This window comes from Lynx rufus, unplaced genomic scaffold (genome assembly GCF_022079265.1).
Source record: "Lynx rufus isolate CCGP_SWC_20201006 ecotype Redwood Valley unplaced genomic scaffold, mLynRuf1.p SCAF_15, whole genome shotgun sequence".
In the NCBI taxonomy this organism is placed as follows: Eukaryota; Metazoa; Chordata; class Mammalia; order Carnivora; family Felidae; genus Lynx; species Lynx rufus.
Window position 1 is genome coordinate 7268241 of NW_025814829.1, and position 22261 is coordinate 7290501.

The following is a 22261-nucleotide window of genomic DNA, read 5'->3' on the forward strand; positions in this document are numbered from 1 at the left end:
GATGTTAGGTGATAAAAGAAAGACTACAAATAAGATGATCCCATTTTTATAAAGGCCAGATACTGGAAAAAATAAGGCACATGTTGAGCCAGCTCATGAGCATGTGTGTGTGTGTGTGTGTGTGTGTGTGTGTAAGAGAAATCAGTGTATGCCAAAGTGACTATTTCTAGCAGAGGGATTCATTTCCTTTGTGCTTATCTGTGTTATCTGAAGATTCTCTAGTGAACATATAATACAATTTTCCTAATGAAATGTGTTACTAATTGACCATCACAATACTCCTCAATGTTGAGTAAGATACCCATTTTTACCATGGCCTCCATGCCTTGAAACAACCACAAAATAGAATATCTCACATTGAATTCGTTCTCTGTGCAAATCAACCAGCTCCCGCAGTGGCTGAAATAATTGTACAAACAATCTCGCAATCCATGCACCATAATGACATGGAGTCAGCCCCTTCCATAGGTAATATTTCAGCAGCTTTAATCTCTTGCCTCTTTTACAATTTGGTATCTTCTTTTCCAGAAATGGAAAAGAAATATAAAGTTGGAAAGGCCAGGAGCTTTGACTCTTGTGGGAATGTATGTTCTGAATGAAAAGAAAATACAGATCCGTAGGTCAGCACCTAAATGTGAAGCTGTATGTTAATTTAGATTTTAAAATCTGCCACTCTCATCTCATAGAGAGCCAGGTGCGGTGAACAGATCCTCTTGCATAAGTCTATAAAGCAAACCTCATCACTGAGTGTGTCAGAGCCCAGAGATTTATTACAAAGTGATATATTTTCAAAGAACAGCACAAAGAGTCTTTTAACACTGAATTTGTCAGAGACCTCGCCGACATCAAACAGATGCTTTTCACTTGGAGCGTTTGACTCTTAAACTTCAATGTTTCATACGTTAAGTGATTGGAAACTTGGGAACCATGAAGTAATACTTTTCTCTGATTTGGAAAATTTGACTCTTTAACAATGAAACTTTAGATGCATATTAAGAATGACTTTGAGAAGTGGTATAGTGTTTTCTTTATGGAGAGGCTATCCTTTGGTCCAGTAATATCACTCTTTCAAAGATTAAAAAAAAATCTCTAAAATGGATTTCATGTTAGCAAGAGGTTTTTTTTTTAACCCTCTCTATACTTTCCCCCTTTACTCACCTACGCGTCTTGTTGATTTCTTCTAAAAATCAAATGAGCACTACATGCCTGAGGCTTCAATAAAAGCCTTCTAACGTGGGTCATTTGACTTTTGGCCTTAAAAAATAAATCATATGCCAGAAGTTGGATTACTATCATGCCATATCCTTGAATAAACATGGTGCCTCCTCTCAGCTGAGGCTGTTGCCAGTGTTTATAATTTTGCATACATTTTTACCCAGATGCAATGAGCTGCTTGTATGGAGCTCTCCTGGTTACTGATCACGCTATAAACCACAGAAAGCATGCAAACCAGAAGAAGCAAAGCCCAGCTTTGGTTTATGGCCCTGCTCAACTTTTGGTCCAACCAACTCTAACTCCATCTTGAGCTGGATCATAAGGGAAAGAGCTATTGCTTTTGGATTTAAGAAGTATGCAGGGCCCAACATTCCTAATGCACAGGAGGAACAGCTGGGCCACCCAACATGATCTTAAACCTGTCCCATAAATAACGGAGCACAAACTAGAACTTTACCAAGTAAAGAATGTATGACTTTCCCTTGACAGATGTTCCTTTATACGATTTTTTACATTGCACTTTTTTATTTAGCAAATAAAGCAAAACTTCTTTAGTTTGGATTCGATTACTCGTTCTTCAGGGGCAAAGGCTGGACTAAAAGGAATTAATATGATGACCTAGAAACTGTGGAACGTTATCTCAAAAATTTGCTTTTGCTTAAGAAGTTATTACTAATACTAAAAAGAATAATCAATTGTTGAACTGGGCCCAATACTAGCTGCTTTTTAGAGAAAAGCTCAGAGAAGATGGTTTGCTGTGCGCATGCTCACATCGCGATGGACCCAGCGTTCCGAAGTAGTTGTGATTCACCGTACGTTTCTGCCTTTCCACTGCATGTTCTTCCTTTTTTATGGAAAATGTAAATTAGGGTTAAGTCTACTTGTCAGTTAGGCATTTGTTTGTCCTAAAGGGGGAAAGTTTTGGTGTCAGTCACCCCAAGCTGAGGCAATAACGTAGGATGCATAGGGAGGGGGGTTGATGTTTAGGGAAGCAGTTAATAATATTGTTTTCTTCCCCTCTCACGTTCAGATGCATTTGAGAAATCAGACCCAGATGGAGATGAACATATCAGCTTTATTCCCAATAAGATCAGTTGGGTAACACGACTCCACATCTCTTGATGAAAAGAACTCGCTCCTCCATTTCAAGTTGAGAACTTGGGCTAGCCTGCCTGCGGAAACATCCAGAATTAGAGCAGAATTCCTGTCTCAAATTGATCTGGGGCTCCCCGCCGGTGGATCAGTTCCCTTCAGTTGACAAACCCGGACCATGGATGATGCCATCCATCAGTCAGATAACTCAGTCCTCCTTCAGGAGCAGGTGAGAGATGGGCAAGCTGCCAGAACTGTGTGCTAGCCAAAGGGTTTAGAGAATCAGAAGGCAAAGGGAAAAGCAGTTCCTTTCGAACGTTCTCTGGTACTTTCATTTCTTAACCATTAAGCTTAAAATAAACCAGAGGTATGACTAGCCACCACCTCGCCACACACATGTGCACACACACACACACACACACACACTCCCTCACGATAGTCCAGCTCCTGTCCTCATGGACCCCTAACCTCTCTTGTGTATCTACCTCATTCTACAGTGTGCAGTTTAGATTTTGTTGCTGACATGGGTCGGAGTTTGTACTAATCAAACTAACGGCAAGCCCCGTTCTATCTGAAGATAGTTATCTGATCACTCTACCATTACTCTATTCCCTATTCCAAATTATGTGGAGACACGTAGGTCCACATAGCTTACCAGAGCAAATGCATAAAACAAAATGATACAATAATGGATTCTCTGGTCGTCCATAGTAAGTCAATGTAGAGATGCTTTTGATGATGAAATTTCTTTTGTTATCAAATCTGCGGGTTTGATAAAATTGATAAAGTAAAAATTTCCTTGCTCTAAGTGAAAATGCAGGAAAAGGTTAAGTTCACAATCATTAAATCTGAAAACTACTCCCCCCAGTTTACTCCTCTCACTCCAGCACCTGAGTGGAACTGGGATTCCATCTGCAACTACAGCAGAGCATTGATGAAGTGCCTTTAGGACTCCAGAAGTTGAGTTGTCTGAGCCATCCTGGAATGCTAAATCCTCTCTGCCCAGTGGATTCAAATGCTTCTAAGTTGTAACTTGACTTCCCCTTTTTGCCCTGTAATTCTGAAATTGTAATGCAATACTGAAGAGCTCTCTCAAGGTCTATACCTAAATGAATGAATGAATAATAAATTTATGGCAAATAAACCTTTTAAGGCCTGAATCATGGATGTTTCAGTGGCCTCTGTATGAAATTGTAGGAACAGGAAAACATGACTCTCAGGGACATTTTCTCCATGTGTATCAGCAGGAGAATCCCCTTCTGCACATTCCTCACCAAAAGAGCTCTTGATGCTTCTGAGGTTTTGCCTATCAGGACCTATCCCTCCACCATGTCCTCCACAAGGCAGAAACCCCCCTCCATTTTGGAATGTTCCAGGGCTTAAATAATTTATGCTACATTAATGGCAGAAGTTGAGTAATTCTACTCAGGAGGTACCCTCCCTCAAACCCACTTCTAACACAGGCCCACTCTGTTAGTCATTACACTGCCTGGCTTTCCTTTGAGTGTTTTAACTTCCCTGTGCCTTCCTTTGTCCTTCTTATTGGGCATGGTTCTTGGAGGCATAGGCAATAATTGCTTCCCCCTTACTATAACCATGTCATCCAAATGTCCCTTAATAATGCTTAATTTTCAAGGGCTGGTCTCCCAATTGGACTTATTGGCTCTATCAATAACTTTAAGAGGATCCATATCAATAGTTCCCTGATTATGGTTCCTCCAGGGAATTCTTTTTAGTCTGATCTATGAGATCTTGCCTGCCTTTCTCTGGTAGATTTCTTTGAGCCTTAATCACTCTTTCTGATATATAAGTAACTAAAATCCTTCTTCTCCCTCCCCACATTTTTATTATTATTTTAAGTAGCTACACCTGGGTATGTTTTCCCGTTCCATAATTCTAGCCCATGCTATCAGATCTCGTTTTCTTTGTTGCATTTGCCTCATCTGCCTAAAATCTCAACATTCTTCCTAAGGAAATCCCTTTCTTCTTCTAGCTTAATGAAGCTGGTCTTCCTTTATTATGCTTTCATTCCACTGCTCCATTGCTCCTTTCTGATAGTAAGATGGAAATATAAGTCTTAAAACACTCTAGGCTTCATTTAGTTTTATGATCAAAATTGATTCCTAGAGACAGGTGTTCCAAACATCAGGCTTTTCAGTTTTCTCCGTTGCTTTTGGGTTTGCAAAAATTTTACTGTGTTGTTTCTTTGCTTCAATCCTAAAAAACAGACATTTCCATTAATTTTAATTTGTTTGTAAATAAAGTTCATTATCCTTTTGTGAGTGTTCAGTTAGCTTGATCTGTTGTAACAAATTCCATAGTTTAAGCCATAGGTGGCTTAAGCAACAAAAGTGGATTTCTCACATTTCTAGAAGTTCAAGATCAGGATGCCAGCATCATTAGGTTCTGGTAAGAACCCTCTTCCTGACTTATAGATGGCTGGCTGTCTTCTTGCTTTATCCTCACATGGAGGAAACAGAGAGACAGAGAAGCAAACAGAAACAGACAGAGGAACAGAGAAACAAAGAGACGGACAGAGAAAGAGAGAGAGGTCTGGTCTCTTTCTCTTCTTATGAAGACACTAATCCCATCATAGGGCTCCATGCTCATAACCTCATCTAAACCTAATTACCTCCCAAAGGCCTCACTTCCAAATACCATCACAGTGGGGACTAGGACCCCAATATATGAATTTGAGGAGTGGATTATAAACATTCAGTTCATAGCAGTGGATGAAGCCAATCTTTGCCTCTCGAAAATTTAAAGCCGTGATCAGAACACATGTAATTAATAAATGTAGAGCCATCTCGGGACCACATGTTTAGGGAGCACAAAACCGATAGTCAAACCATGTGGATCCAAGAGGTCAGGATTCCCTCCCACCAATTCTCTTCTCTGTCCCTCGTTGCTTTTGTAAAGAGGTCTACAATATGGGACAGCTGGTCTAGCACAACCTGCAGATGCCTGGTCTGACACACATTGGTGCTCCTTACTTCACATGGGACTAGGGTGCCTTTACAGTACAAAGCCCCAAATTGCATGCCTGATGGAGAAAAACTGTAAATGCAACAACAAATTGTTCCACAAACTTCCTTTTAACTTCCACTGCTACTTGTCCATCTCTAAATAACTTGTGAATATCATGAGATTTTAGTTTTAGAACTTTTTTTACAACAATGCTAATTTTTTTTATGTGTATTTATTTATTTTTTGAGAATTAGAGAGTGTGTGCATAAGTGTGAGCAGGGGAGGGGAGAGAGAGAATCCCAGCCAGGCTCAGGCTATCAGTGCAGAGCTGGAAGTGGGTTCAATTTCATTTACTGTGAGATCATGACCTGAGCGGAAATCAAGAGTTGGATGCTTAACTGACTGAGCCACCCAAGGATGCCCAAGCAATACTTAGTTGTAACAATAAGTTCTTACTGATTTACTTCCTTAACATATTTTTTTATCCCTCTTCTTCCTCATGGATATATACATATTTTTTTCTACAGTATTATTCTCTAATAGTTTTTATGAAGAGACTCACTTGGGATCAATTTTGTGGGGACCCCATGCCCTCAACCAATATATAGTGATGGAGCAGGGACTGGTAAACGATAATTAAAATCTCCCATTCAGAAAAAGAAAGAGTGGAAGGCACATGACAATTGCTATTCCATAGCCGTGATAAAATTCAGCAAGGCAGACATTGTGAGAGTCCCTGCTGTCGAAACTGTCTAAATAGGCCCTGCTTCTGTTCTCTGGAAGGGGGTGCTTTGTCTATTATTCTCCGTGGACCCTGGTTCTGCTCTCCTGTATGTTCTTTGTGGTCTGTATCTCTCCTTGGACTTATTGGAGGTGGACATTGAGGTATATGCCAACCTTGTGGTCATGGAAAGTTGGAGGACTAGGGTTGATGAAAGGCCATGTTCATGGTTTCTCTCACAATACAATTCCTTCAAAAACTTAGTAGGCTTTTAACCTATTTGACTTACATCCAGTTGGTCCTGTTTCAGTGAAACTTGTCAATAAGCATACCTAATGTTCTTTTCCAGATATAGTCCTTAGATTGCTTTATTTTGCTTCCTCTGTCTGATGCCCTTGTCTCTCAACTGAATAGTGATTATTTTAGGACTATGGAAATCCATGAGTGAGAAAAACATATTTTAAAAATTTCATCTTAGACTGAAAATAAAAAGTTCCTAATCCCCTAGGAAAAGATTAATTGTTTTATGGCCATAGCAAGGAGTAACAACTTGTACTGGTTTTAAATCAATGAAATGACAACTTTGCCTCTGTAATCGCACTTGGAAAGCCAATCTACAACACCCTCACTCCAATGCACACCCTTCTAAAAGATAGCCAGTCAACAACAGTATTACTCATTTTAGCACTAGGGATCAATCTCCAACTTCTGTTTCTGAAGGCCTGCCAGTTCCTGAACTCAGTGCTGCCCTAAACTCTGTGTACATGAGGCAAGTCTCTGCTCATGGATTATATACCGCTCTCCTCTTCTTAGTAAGCAATAAATTCAGAGCTTTGTTTGTTTGTTTGTTTGTTTCAGGTAGTGACTGGTGGTCTCTTCCACTGACAGCTATTCGTCACCTTATGAAATTGAAAGTTTTACTGAGCCAGTGTGGCTCAGAGGTCCCATCTCTTATTCTTTAGCTTCTAAATGTAACTGGATTTTACAGCTCAAGGAGGCTAAAAATTTCTAGCCATCCAGTCTGCTTTGTTTCTGCAGAGCTCATGCCCAAGTGCTAAACCAATGCCCTGTAATTTAGGTCTTTGTCTCACTATCCACCCCACTGGATAGAAGCCTTTCTGTGTATGTTAGGATAATTAAAACTAGCTATTATAGTAAGTCAGTTCCAAATATCAATAGACGATACAATAATATCGTACTTATCACTTGTGTCGTAGTCTTATGTAGGTGGGATAAGTTCTCCATGGTGATTTCCCTCCAAGTGGACACTCAGAAATCCAGGATTCTCCTATATTTGAGGCTTTACCATCATGGATATCTGCACTCCATGTCATGTCAACAGGGGAAACGTCATGAAAGATCTTAAGGAACATTCTAAGGTCAGGTTTAGAAGTGATGAAACATCTTTAGTGCCCACATTCCATTGGAGGAGGGTTATGTGATCTTCTTTAATGAACAGGAAGAGAGAACAGAATTTGAAACATCTGGGCAGTCTTACCACAAAACACTACCCATTTTTCTAAGTTCTCAGAGGTCAACTCATTTTTCTCTCTCTAATAAATATTATTTGAACTATTGAATACAATTCAATATAAGAACTTACCTCTGAAATATTCATTTTGGGGAACTTGGGATTTCTAATTTAAAAACATAGAGTAGGGGCACCTGGGTGGCTCAGTCAGTTAAGCATCAACCCTTGATTTTGGCTCAGGTCACAGTCTCACGTTTGTGCGATCAAACCCCATGTCAGTTTCCGTGATGGGTATGGAACCTGCTTGGGATTCTCTCTCTCCTTCTCTCTCTGCCCCTTCCCTGCTCACGCACTCTCTCTCTCTCTGTCAAAATAAATAAATAAACATTAAAAAATCATTAAAAAACAATTAAAAAACATAAAAAAATCATAGAGAGGAAAAGTTATTTCCACTTGATTTCCATCTTGATAATATAGTTCTGTTTATATTTTAACAATATTTTCAAAAACCCTAAATAAAAATGAGAATTTATTTATATGCAAATACACTTAAGAATCTGAATATGTCCCAGCTTAAGCATTTGGGCCATAGTTGTGCCACTTTACAAGGAATTTTTACTCTGATACATTTCATAGAAGATCTTTTAAAATAGTGTAAACCCCTAGGTCTATCATTGTGTCATGGGTAGTTTCATTTTAAAGTAATGCCTTGATAATTCTAAGGGTTTTTCTATGCTTCTTTAAAAACATGTAATTTCAGTATGCACACATTTATAAATTGTACTTCCTCTAGGCTATTTTCATGGTACATTTCACTAATTTACTAACATTGCCAATTCTTAGTCCCAGAAAGATATACAAAGGAACTAGTGATATCAGAATTTACCATCAGTGATTCTTTCACAACTGCATTATGAAGCCATACAAACTATACTATAGTGTGGTATGCCACAGAATCCAGTTTATATTTGTTCATATGTTTTAAAACTAGGACCTCTAGATTTCATAGTACATCGAATTATCTTTTCCCATTCAGAGTCATTGTTTGACAAGTGCTTAATGATACTGGAAAAATTGTGACCCTTTTCTTGCCCTGGTTAAAAATATTTTATATTAATGAATCTTTTGCAAATTCATTGAATACTGTCTGGTGAGTAGGGAAAAGCCCAGGGATCACATCAAAATGAGCAACTGAATAGATTCAATTATAATTATTGGATTAAATGCCTGTGGAGAAAATGCTGTAATTTAACTGTACTCCAGGCATAAATACGAAGAGTTAAAATATTACAATATACTCTAGAAACATACTTGAAGAACTGCCAAGATTTCCATTACAATCCTAACTTGTCAGGAGTTTATATCCTGTCACATTTAGTTTGGCTATAAATTGGAATATAATACCGAAATCTCACTTTTAAGTTTAGACTTTATCATTTTAAGATTATTACATGTGCTAACACAAGAGAACACACACACACACACACATGCACACACACCCTACATTGCAAGTCACAAATGTACATCTGTCACAAAATCCTTTCTCTATACTATAAAAGAGTGCTTCTCTGATTTCTCTGATAAAGGCCTTCTCTGGCCTCTCTGTCTACTTCTGGAATCCCATATATTCATCTATTTACTAACTTATTAATCAATTAACAATTAATATGTGTGTATACACACACACACATATATATATATATATATATATATATATATATATATGCCAGGAACTATGTTGAATGCTGGAAATATAACCATAGCAAGCAGTTAGCAGAGGCACTACACACGGTAACTACATGCTTGGGCTTTATTCAGATAACTTCTTCTCAATTCTCTGTACTGTACTCCCATATATTTTATAATTTCTTAATGTGCAAACTGGAAATAATAATACATTTCTTGTCATGGTGCCTGACACATAGTAAACTCTGAATGAATGATTAGCTATTATTATCTGACAGTCTTCCTGGCTGGGTCAGGAACAGACCAGTTAAGACACAAATCAAAAGATAAAGTAATTCTCCTGATGTACTAATTTCCTGGGACAGACCGTCACCAGTACATAATCCATGCATATTTGAACACCTTCTCAAGGTCATTCTCTCTATACTCAATATCCACCATATTATTCTTTTCTTTCTATTCTTTTTTCTGTTTGAATTCATATAGACAGTGGCCAAAACATATTTATCTGATGATGACAATGAGATTATATGTTCATCTTCGTACTCCAATTGTCTTGTTTTATAGTAGACTTATTTTTTTAATGGCTAATGAAAAATATACATGAGATGAAGTTTACATTGTAATTTATCTGTTCTGGGATAGGTAAAATAGGACCCCACTGTATTTTATTAACTACGATTTGATTTTCTGTGATAGTCTCAACATTGCACAGCAGATGCTATGTACAGAGTCTGTGGTAGTTCAAGACTTTGCTTCAAAAGCTAAGCAAATGGGGTGCACTTGGGCTATTAACTACACATTCGCTTATGGAAGCAATTCTCCCTCGATGTGGCATATGAAGTCCAGAACAACATTAATCAGGCAAGCGAAGCGGTATTCTGAAGGGAGTGTTCATCACAGGACCAAATACACTGAGGTCTGTAAAGTTTTTAGAAGTCATTTTGCCTACTGGTCTCATTTTGAACTTGAGGAAACAAAGGCAGAGAGATGTGAGTGATCTGCCAAAAGCCAGACAAATGGTTAATAGCAGCATCTAGAAGCCAGGTCTACAGATTCTCATTCATACATCAATTCATTCATTTTTCATTCACTCATTATTTCATCCATTCAGCAAACATATGCTGAGCAGTGTTTATGTGCCAGGAATTGTGATAGATGCTGAGGAGAGAGTGGTAAATGAGATAGTTCTGCCCTCATACAGCATACAGCGGGGAGTGTGTGGCTAGACAGGTGAACAAATATTAAACAAGAAATTAGAACACAGGTGAAATGAGGGAGGAAGTACAAGGTACTCTGAGAAAATCCAGGGAAGCCCAACTCAGTCTTGGTGCTCCCAAAATTCCTGGAGGAAGGAAAGTCTAAGCTGAAAAAAATCTAGAGAATAAAAAGACCAAAGGGAAGAGGGGAGATGGAAAAAAGAGTAGTAGAAAGTTTATAGTCAAACTGGACCCATCAGTAAGACAACTAATATGACTGTGTATAAAATGGAGCCATCATTACAGCTCTGAGATAATGCCATTGGTTGTAATTACTAATACGGCCAATGTCATGATGTATGGTATTCCATTATCCAATAAAATGTGTTGACAAAATCTTTGGTAAGTGTAGTCAGTTTCTCGCTACCACTTTTTTCTCCCACACAAAGGTCTGAGTCTTTGTTAAGAGCTACGGCTTGGTCAATATAATCCCCAAAATAACATTGCCTGAAAAAAATAAAAAGAATTTTCCGTTGTACTGGAAAGAAAATATAAAATAGTGAAATTGGAGGCTTATAAAATCTGTGTTTTATTCCACTGATGATTTATTTAGCATAATAGCTCACTCAAAATTTTCTCAACCTCAATTGTAGTAGAAAATTTCCAGCGGGTGTGCATATGCATTTGTGCTGACCTGACTTTATTTTGTTTTAGCCACTAATTTCCTCTGTTCTCAAAATACTCAATTAGCAGCATCACTTTCTATATAGCGTTTTCTCTGAACCCATATAGTTTTAGGTGTTAAATGAAAAAAAAATAAACAACCTATAAAGTGTTTTCTCTTATATTCAACTGGCATTTCACAGATTTTAAAGTTCATAAAAAGTTCAAGTGGATTATTCAACTATAATTCAGTTCGTTATTTTGGTCCTTTATGCTATCACAGAAGATTAGGTATGTGTTTCTAGGTATTGTTACTAGGATTATATGAATGAATGGACTATTTTGGTAGAGATACATAAAGTGATCTTTTTTATTTATTAAGAAATTGTCTTATTGGTAGATACTCAATACAGGTCTTGACTGAATGAATAAATGTCTATAAGCGAATATATGAAATTAATAGGAGGCCTGATGTAGATAACTAAAACTATGGAGGTATTTGTTAGATAACCCTTCATACAAAATAGAGGCATCATTACTTGCTTGGACATAACATTGAATGCTGTAATTGTTAATACTGCCTTGATTCTTAGTATCCCATTATCCAAAAAAATATGTTGAACAAAACCGTGGTAACTGTTGAAAACTTTGCCTCACCCTTCTTTCTCCCCACAGGAAACCACATCTTCTCACATCCAACACCCCTAGACAGTAAGAGCAGTCCCCTGCCTGAAAGAATCTTGTGCTCCTAAATGGATAGAATCCAGACACACATGTTAGTGGATGACTTCAATCATCCCACATGGGACCCATATAGTGCACATTTTCCTTTTTTTAATTTTTAATGTCCATATGTTTGTTTGGCTGGAAATCAAGTTTCATTATATGCTCCTATTATTCCACTGTATAACAATCTTATTTATAGGCCATTCACATAAGAACTAATTTCTTTGATAGAAAGGCCGCTAATGCTTATTTAAGCTCACTATAATGAAAACAGTATTGGTGGAACTCCAAACGAATGTTGAACCCTAGAGCCATGCCTTCAGTCCTTTCCCTGATGATGGGACTTCACAGTGTCAACCTATTCTCTTGGCTCCCTACATAAATGTCCAGAAGGTAGGCAGGAACTTTATTAAATGCTGGCAATTCATATATAAAACAAGCATGGTGTACTTAATCTCCATATTGGCTTTGAGAAGTCTTCCTGATGCCAAGACTCTACTTGAATTCAGAGGCTCACACGCATAATGAATATGTCTTAGAAAACCATGTAGGAAGTAAGTAATTTTATTTGTGAAGGCCCTGTGGGTACACATACACAGGAGTGATGGCAAACTTGATTTCTGTGTTACTCTGCAAAAACATTTTTGGTCGAGTCACACACTCTGAGGCTGAATGTAATATAGATTGTCTGAAATATTAAAAGTGCCCTGATGTCAAGTCAGATCCTGGCCTATTTTCCCACACTGATCCTTGGGTAATTAGATTATGCTCTGTAAACAAAGGCTTGGCTTGACAACTTGACTTTCTCATTCGGTGTGGTCTGGTAGTAATCAAAGATGCCTCAGTATTAACTTTAGAAAGTGTACATTCTCAGTGAAAGAAGTTTTGTGCTTCAAGAATGTCACCTTTATGTTTTCAGATGTTTACATTTTTGCTTACAGAGGTAGCCATGAGCAAATACATCAGTTAATGTATGATTTAATGGTGTAGTTGTTTCAATTTCTGCAAAGTATCTTGTCAGCCATCTAAAACCATATGTTTAGCAGTCATGCCCCAGTAATATTTTAATTAAATTAATCTTTTCCTCAGGACATCTTTTATTTTTTTTTATAAAATTTTTTTCAACCTTTATTTATTTTTGGGACAGAGAGAGACAGAGCATGAACGGGGGAGGGGCAGAAAGAGAGGGAGACACAGAATCGGAAACAGGTTCCAGGCTCTGAGCCATCAGCCCAGAGCCTGACGCGGGGCTCGAACTCCCGGACCGCAAGATCGTGACCTGGCTGAAGTCGGACGCTTAACCGACTGCGCCACCCAGGCGCCCCTGGGACATCTTAATAAAAGTGAATTGTGATGTATACAAATGAGAGATCTTGTATTACATTATATAAGAACTTTATAGAAAGCTAGTGTGAAAACTTAGTACTTAAAAAAAAATCCTTTTGAGTGACTTTGATCTTTATCACATTCTTATTTTTATCAAGTGCAAGGATGAAGAAATGAGTAATCTTAAACCCATACAGAAAAGATGTAACTGTCATTTTACCTCCCAACTAGAGGCTGGATATGACATCATCCATTATCTGCTTGCAAGTATAACTTCTCTTAGAGACTCCAAATATGCACCCAACCCAGGTCCCTGAGTGATATAAATACAAGCTCAGTAATCAAATGTTATGTTTTACAAAGGAACCTAATAAAAGATATTTCAATAATTAGTAAGAATTCTACGGGAAGAGGATGACTGAGGTCTCCAGTTGTTCCATGGCAGCAGGTAGGAAAGACCACGGAGTTGAGCTATGAACAGTTACTAACAGAGGAGAAATCATTTTTTTCTAGTTTAATGTGCAGGTTTTCATGATCATTTTTTTAAATAACTTTCAATGTTCACTAACTTAAAATTTGTAACATTTCTTTTTTTGAAATTATTTTGTTTTGTTTTATTTTATTTTATTTTATTTATTTATTTTTTTAATTATTTTTTTTTCAACGTTTATTTATTTTTGGGACAGAGAGAGACAGAGCATGAACGGGGGAGGGGCAGAGAGAGAGGGAGACACAGAATCGGAAACAGGCTCCAGGCTCTGAGCCATCAGCCCAGAGCCCGACACGGGGCTCGAACTCACGGACCGCGAGATCGTGACCTGGCTGAAGTCGGACGCTTAACCGACTGCGCCACCCAGGCGCCCCTATTTTATTTTATTTTTTAAAGAGAGAGAGAAACAGAACACGAGGGGGGCCAGGGCAGAGAGAGAGGGAGACACAGAATCCAAAGCAGGCTCCAGGCTCTGAGCTGTGAGCACAGAGCCTGACGCGGGGCTTGAATTCACACACCGTGACATCATGACCTGAGCCGAAGTCAGACACTTAACCAACTGAGCCACCCAGGCGCCCCAAAATTTATAACATTTCTGACTATCTTCAGTTTATCCTTTGTGAATAAGTAAATGTGGGACTTAGTCTTCGATGAGTACTGTTTATTTGATTAGGGAAAGAAACTGTTATTTAAGAAAGTTATCTAACAGAGATGGATTTATACTTTTTTAGACTCACCACTAATTTATTGATTCAATAACTTACATACTTTTCCATCTATTAAATATAAACTCTGGTATATTATTACTTTATTTTCCAAAGTTCAAAACAATTTTGATTTGAAGCAGATCATTTTGAAGAACAGTAATAATTATAGCAATAACAGCAACGATATATTAGTACTTTCTTTGTTCTAGGCTCTGTATTGGGGAACTGTATTCTAGGCTCTGTATTAGCAAACTCATATCAATTCATCTTCAAAACAGTCTGATAAGGTTTACCTTTTTGCCTCTCTTTAACACAGAAGAGCCAGGAACCAGAATGTTCTATTCAGCGACCTTGGCTCCACATAACAATGCTTAATATGGTTAAACCCTAGTTTAACTGATCCCAGAGGTGACAGTTTTTCCGCTGTATTCTTTTTTGCTTTCCCCCAAACCATGTCATGTCTCTTCTTCAGAATGCCTATCATAGCCTCTGTCCCCCTGTATATGGGAGTACAGTACAGGCAAGGATTATCACTCCCTTGGAAAGCACTTGTTCATTGTATCTTTTTTTTTAAAAAAATGTAGTCAAATAACATTTACCATTTGTAGTGTTCAGTAGTGTTAAGTATATTGTTGTGCGACCCATCTCCAGAACTTTTTCACCTTGCAAAATGAAATTATATATCCATTAGACAACTCTCCAATACCTTCTCTTCCACTCAATTTTCTGTTTCTGTGAGTTTAGTTATCCTAGATCCCTCACTTAAGAGGAATTTTACAGTATTTATTGTTTTATGACTGACTTATTTTACTTAAAATTTTTTTTTAAATATTCATTTTTGAGAGAAAGAAAGAGAGAGAGGGTGAGAGCAGGGGAGGAACAGAGAGAGAGGGAGACACAGAATCCGAAGCAGGCTCCAGGCTCTGAGCTGTCGGCTTGAACCCGTGAGCCATGAGATCATGACCTGAGCTGAGGTTGGATACTTAACCCACTGAACCACCCAGGTGCGCCTAAGACTGACTTATTTTACTTAGTATAATGTCCTCAAAGTTCATCCATGTTGTAGCATATGCTAGAATTTTCTTCCTTTTAAAATTCCATTGTAAATATATCCCATATCGTATTTACCTATTCATCCACCAGCAGATATTTGAGTTGCTCCACCTTTTGGCTACTGTGAATAACGTTACTATGAACATGGATGTACAAAATATCTGAGACTCTGCTTTCAATTCTTCTGGATATATGCTCAGAAGGAGAATTGCTGGATCATAAAGTAATTCTATTTTAATTTTCTGCGGACCCGTTATGCTGTTTTCCACAGCAGCTTTACCATTTTACATTTAAACCAACAATGCAGCAAGGGTCCAATTTCTTCACATCCTTGCCAACACTCGCTTTCTTTTTTGATAGTAGCCGTTCTAATGGGTGTAAGGTGATTACTCACTGTTTTGACTTGCATTTCCTGAATGACTAGTGATGTTATGTATCTTTTCATATGTTTGTTGATCATTTGTGAATCTTCTCGGGGAAATGTCTACTTTAAATCCTTTGTCCATTTTTTTCATTCTTTGTTGTTGTTGAGTTGTAGCTCTTTATATATTCTGGATATTAACTGCTTATGAGATAATAACTCTGCAAATATTTTCTCTATTCCATAGGTTGCCTTTGGAAATCACTCTGTTGATTGTGTTCTTTAATGTACAGAAGTTTTTTTTTTTAATTTTGATATAGTATAATTTATCTATATTTGGCTTTGTTGGTGTTATTTGCAAGAATTCATTGCCAAATGAAATGTCATGAAGCTTTCCCCTATGTTTTCTTCTAGAATTTTATAGCTTAGCTTTTATGTTTAGGTCTTTGACCCATTTTGAGTTAATTTTCTATATGATGTAACATCAGGGTCCAACCTCATGTCACACTATTTTTGAAAAAGTGTGTATTTAAATGAACTACAGTGAGGCTATTTGACCTTGGGCATTACTGTTGGGTTACCGAAGAGTGAAGTCATCTGATGTAAAGAATACCACCTTATTCCAAATCTGTGTAATAAATATCCTCCTGAAACCTCACAGACTTTAGATGATATCCTAATACTTGTTTATTTAAAAGGAAAGATGTTTCTGAAATAAATACATTATGACAGCTAAGAAATTAAAACTTCAAGAGAAAACTTATCTCCTGAAACCTAATGGCCAGTTTTATGGAAATAACTGTGGTTGGAAACACAAATAATTTCAAATATATGCATATTTGATTCTACAGTGTCACAAAAATTCTGTGCTATTTTCTATGTGTGTATCATGGGGAACATAAGAAAAATATCTATTTCTGAAAGAACTTAGTATTTAGTGAAAATAAGGCAGCTAGCATACGCCACATAGAAATAATTACAGATATATATTGGTAGATGTTTGACATAGCCTTTACCCCCGTGTGAACATATATGTAGTTGCCCATAGATATTGATGTTGAACATGTAAGGGAAGCAAGCCAAGCTTGTCAAGGAATGCCAAATAGTTTGCAAAAAAATTGGTGCAGACAAAACATCAGTCTGGTTGGATGTCCCCAGAGAGTGTTTTCCCATCTGTGTAAAAAATGATGATCTTTTTTATTTTTATATTTTCTAGCTTTGGTGATGGTATTAAGAAAATTAGTAAATAAAATTTTAATAATGAATATTTTCTATCATTTACTAATGACATTTTCCTCTAAAAAGCCTATATACCTACAAATACACACACAAACATATGTATGCATATGTATACACAATGTATGTAATATATGTAATATATACTGTACATGTAATATAGATTACATACATATGTATGTTTACTAATATGCATGTTTGTATGAATATATTTATATATTCAAGCAAGTCTCTTCTTGACAGAAAATACAAATATTTTCAGTCCAGAGAGCCTAAATGAAAATGCCATGAGCTTTTGACATCTTCATATTTTTGCATTGTTTTAGAGTTTAGGACAGTTATTTCCATAACTTACAATCGCGGTGTTTGATGTTTTCAATGCTCTCCTCCAACATGTTTCTAACAACCCTTTCTACGTTCTCGCCATCTGGATCTTATCCCCATGCATGCAAGATATTCACCCACGTGGCCCTCCATCTGTACAAAATTGTTAAGGGATCCTAAGGATGATTTACTTAAAATTCCAAGCATTTCAATATACTGGCAAGAGGGACTAATTTAAAAACAGAATTATATTTATTTAGAAATGTCCTATACAAGTTAGCTGTCATTGTTAGTAGTTTTATTAGCTATTTTCAAGGATTTATGTAACTAAACTTTGGCAAGTTATTTCTTAAAAGGACCTCTAAAATGACTTCTGAATCAAAATACTGTCCACCTGGGTGGGTGGCCAAGTGGGATTCTGTGAGTATGGCATAAATGTTGGGTTGAAATATGCCTGGGCATCGTTCTCCTGCAGAATTCGTCTCTCCACCTAGAACTGCCCTTAGTGAGAGCAACTTCCCACTAGCACCCTAAAAAGTTTCTTTGCACCAATTCACGGGAATTTAAACTGAACAAGTGTGGATCCCTGCTGAGCACTCAGATAATACTTCAGGCATCAAAAGGCAATTGAGGTAACTGAATGAAGTTAAAGGAGACAGAGAGATATTGCATTTGAGGATTGGAGGCCACCTACTAAACTTTAATTACAATTACACAAGATTTTTAATTATATGAAATTAATACATAGTTTACTTAAGTTTTGCTTTTATTGTTACTTATTTTTTAAAGTTTATTTATTTATTTGGAGAGAAAGAGAGAGCATGAGCTGGGGAGAGGGCCAGAGGGGGAGAGAGTGAATCCCAAGCAGGCTCCACGCTCAGTGCGGAGCCCAACGCAGGGCTCAATCCCACAACCCTGGGATCATGACCTGAGCCAAAATCAAGAGTCAGATGCCCAACTGACTGAGCCACCCATACACCCAGCACTCCCTTTGTTTTTGGACACTATTGAAAATTTATGGTTGAGACAATACAATTCTAGCTAACCTAGTTTTCCTTTGATCATGGATTGACATTGCTAAACCAATCACATGGCCAAAGGAACCTACTTGGCAGTTAGTAAGTGATGGTTCATGACAATTCATAAGAGCAAACTTGGAAAATTAGCAGGTGTTACACAGATTCAGATATTAGCCAAAAGGAAAAACAACAAAGATTCTCTTGGACAATGAAACATGACTTCTCCATAAAATTCTAATGACTTAAAATACTGATGTGATTCAATGTCTTAGCAGCTATAAAATACTTTCATATATTATTTGCCTTTAGTTCATTTTAATTTTATTTATTTTAATTTTTTATGGGACTGACGCACTGCCCACTGTGCTAAGAAAGCACCTGCTACTTTTTAAAAATTTTTTTTACTGTTTATTTATTTTTGAGAAAGAGAGAGCGCGAGTGGGGGAGCAGCAGAGGGAGAGGGAGACACAGAATCTGAAGCAGGCTCCAGGGTCTGAGCTGTCAGCACAAGCCCAACGCGGGGCTCGAACCCATAAACCATGAGATCATGACCTGAGTCAAAGTTGTACGCTTAACTAACTGAGCCACCCAGGTGCCCCATAGTTCATTTTATTTTTATTAACATTTCAAATTTAGTTTATAAAGCTCATTACACAAATATTAGTCCCTGCTTAGTTCTTTTGATTCTTTTGATTTTTATCTACACATCTCTAGATAGTATATTTTTAACTATTTTTTTAAATTTTAGATTTTATCATCTTCTCAGGAGGGAAGAGTGGATTTATCCTTTTCTTTTACCTGAGCTTTTTTTATTATCTGTCCCCACCACACGTGTACTTCTCCTCTTTCCACCCCCTAGTTTCCATCTGTCTGTCTGCCTGCCTATCATCCGTCTTGCCTATTTATTTCCTTCCCATCTTCCCTTCATCTGTTTTGTTCTCTTTGTCTTTCTATGTCTCTCCTCTCTGTCTTTGTCTCTCTTTCTTACTGTATTTATGTACTTTTGAGTAACATTTGTATATTCTCAGTGATTGCTGCTTATAATATTTTAATTATGTAAACTCTGTTTAGAGCCAAGATATGTAATATTCCACGACTACATTTCTTTCCTTACATAACTTGTATCCTTGGAATTAACAATTACCTTATTTGTTTGTTTTGTATTATATGTACTCACCACTAATTCAAACCCTGTCTTTCTTCTCTGAACAAGAAAGCAGCACCTTTAGAGTGTGTAATATCTCAGGCTTGGAACTTCTGGCAAAATATCTATATAGTAGGAACGTCTCATCTAACATATTAACATTTATTGACGAGTTTATTTTTTGTGTCTCCCACTAGGTTGTAAGCTCCATGAGGACAAGAACCACATCTTTGTTGTTCAGCTCTGTAAGCCCAGCACCTGGTGTGGCCTCTGGCCCAGAGGACTCACTCAGTCAATATTTATGGTATGGAATGTAATGCCTGCATAATACTGCCACTCCTCAAAGCTAAATTACCTTAACAGCCTCTGGTTCAGAGAAAGATCTTCCATCTTTTATTTACATAGCTAAAAAAGCCTTTGGGATTGCAGTCTTAATAGCATCAGTTTGTCCTAAAGATAAATTTAAATTTCACTTTTCAAAAAGATTCTTCCAATTTTCGAAGGGAAATTTTACGCTCTCCAAAAATCTTGCTGTGTGTTGACAATACTTGTTTCAGGGCAAATGATCTGACTAATATTTAGATACCTCTGGTTTTCCTTTATTCCAAACAGTTAAAGATACATTTTCTAGTTGGGTGACCTTGGACAAATTACTCATTCATTTTACTCATTCAGTTTACGTACACATAAACTGGGGATAATAATACTACTTATCTCAAAGAGTTGTTGCCAAGATTAAGAGTTAAAAAGTGCTTAGAAATGCACTTGAAAAAAAAATACCAAAAAAAAAAAAAAAGAAAGAAAGAAAGAAAAAAATACTGCCAGATAACTACTTATCACAGAGATCCAATGAGGCATGAGTCCTATTCTTGAAGCTTGGGGAACATTCATGTAACTGTAGAAAATGAAATAATGAATTGAATTACATCATGTGGGGAAAGCAATCATATGTATCTTAGTTGATAAAGTGTAGCGGTCCTTATTGAGAAGAAAGTTTTCTACTGTTGCAGGTGTACTGGGACTTTTTGTTGACTTATAGGCAACCATTTTCTTTCTTTCCAACTTCTTCCTTCCTGGAAGAATACAGTTTTATTGAGGTATCGGCTCGCCACAAAGCCACCTGCATCACAGGAAGGTGGTCCTACCCCTGGGTCCCCAACGGCCTGGCTGCATGGTGGACGACACTTTGCATACAGCCTGCCCAACCTGTGGACTTCTTGTTATGTGAAGTAACATGTTTATTTCTTAACTCAGTTTGAGTCTGCTATAGGCTAAGTGTTTGTATCTCCCCAGCCCCCCATCAAATGCATACATGGAAAACCTAAGACCCCATGTGGTAATATTAGGAGATGGGCCCCATGGGAGGTGATTAAACCATGAGGGAGGAGCCTTCATGAATGGGATTAGTGCTCTTCTAAAAGAAGCTCTACAGAGATTCCTTCGTCCTTCTCACCATGTGAGGACACAGAGAGAAGTCATCGGTCCGCAACCCAGAAGGGACTCTTCACCAGAACCTGACCATGCTGGCACATTGATCTTGGACTTCCAGTCTCCAGAACTGTGAGAACTAAATTTCTGTTGTTTATTAGCCACCCAGTCTGTGGTATTTTGTTATTACAGTCCTAGTGGACTAAGACAGAGTCTGTGTTTTCTATTACATGCTGTTCCAAAGCATCCAAGCTGATAAAATGTCCTTTTAAAGTAGACATTAAGGGGTAAGTTATTGTTTAGTTAAACATATACAGTTCTCCTTTTTAAGAAAACCATATCATGGAGAAAGAGCGATAGAATAACATTTTCTCTTTTCTTCCATAAGGTGTCAAAATCCAAAGATTATTTTTTAATGTCATTCTTCAACCAGTTATTTTCATTGCCAAGTCCTATACAATCTAAAAACATTCCTGTGGCACTTTTCCAAATCCATGTTGTGCGGCAAAAGTTTCCATTTAAAGTATAAGTTTCTTCTCAAGTGGGACACACTAAATTTAAGGAAGAGTGGCTGTTCAAAGTGCAAGACTACAAAAGTCTCAACACTATAATTGACCAAAATGAACCCCAAAATGCAAAAATAGCATTGCGAATGTTAGTACTTAAAAATAGGAAAAAGCCCAAGTTCATTTCACAAACTAAGAAATATTAGCCAGGAAAAATAGAATTTAGGTCGGAATCAAAACACACCAGAATCAACACCCAGCTCCTGTTTTTGAAAGAGTAAAGCATAGTGGCAGGAAGTAAGTTAAGGTAATTCTGGAAAGTCTTCTGAACTGCTGATTTAGATTTAGATTTCCTCTAATGGAGAACAGATATGTCACTAGACTGTAAGCTCTTTTAGGGCAGGAATTTCTGCCGGTTTTGTTAACTACCCTACCCTAGTATTTAAAATAATACTCATTGAGTGCTCATTGAATTAATAAATGCGTATTTTGTAATCTTGGTGGAATTGGGTCCTTGCGAAGAGGTATGAACAAGTTTAGAAAGAACAGATGTGGTTTTTCTCCACATATCATTACCCAGTAGAAACACAGTAGAGTTGGTATAAGCTTCAAACTTGAAAAAAAAAAAAAGTGTTAGGAAAGCCAGAGAACTTTGGCTGACTCTGACTTCTTTTTAAGAGATCTGGGGCCATGTAACATAGTTATGAAAAGTAGGAGGTAGGGAAAAGATAGCTGGGAAGTTTCTGAGACAGACTATGTTGCCTGAAGAAAGACAGACAAGTGAGGCTACTTTCTATGCCATGACTTTTCTGTGGCATGAGGATGGATTGTTTGGTGCTCTGGCAGCCATTTTGTGACCACAGAATGCCAAGTGTCAGGGAAAAGGTCAATAGTTGGGAATAGCAGAGGGAACAGATAAAAAAAAAA

The 22261-nt window shown here is 37.4% G+C and overlaps 1 long non-coding RNA gene across 1 annotated transcript; it reads left to right on the forward strand.

Annotated features, from left to right (window-relative positions):
- The first annotated feature begins 1731 nt into the window (after nt 1-1731).
- On the forward strand, nt 1732-19816 carry LOC124510497 (uncharacterized). The gene is made up of 3 exons (XR_006961715.1): nt 1732-2027; nt 2246-2536; nt 19598-19816. It is a non-coding gene; the product is annotated as an uncharacterized LOC124510497 (long non-coding RNA).
- Nucleotides 19817-22261: the final 2445 nt, after the last annotated feature.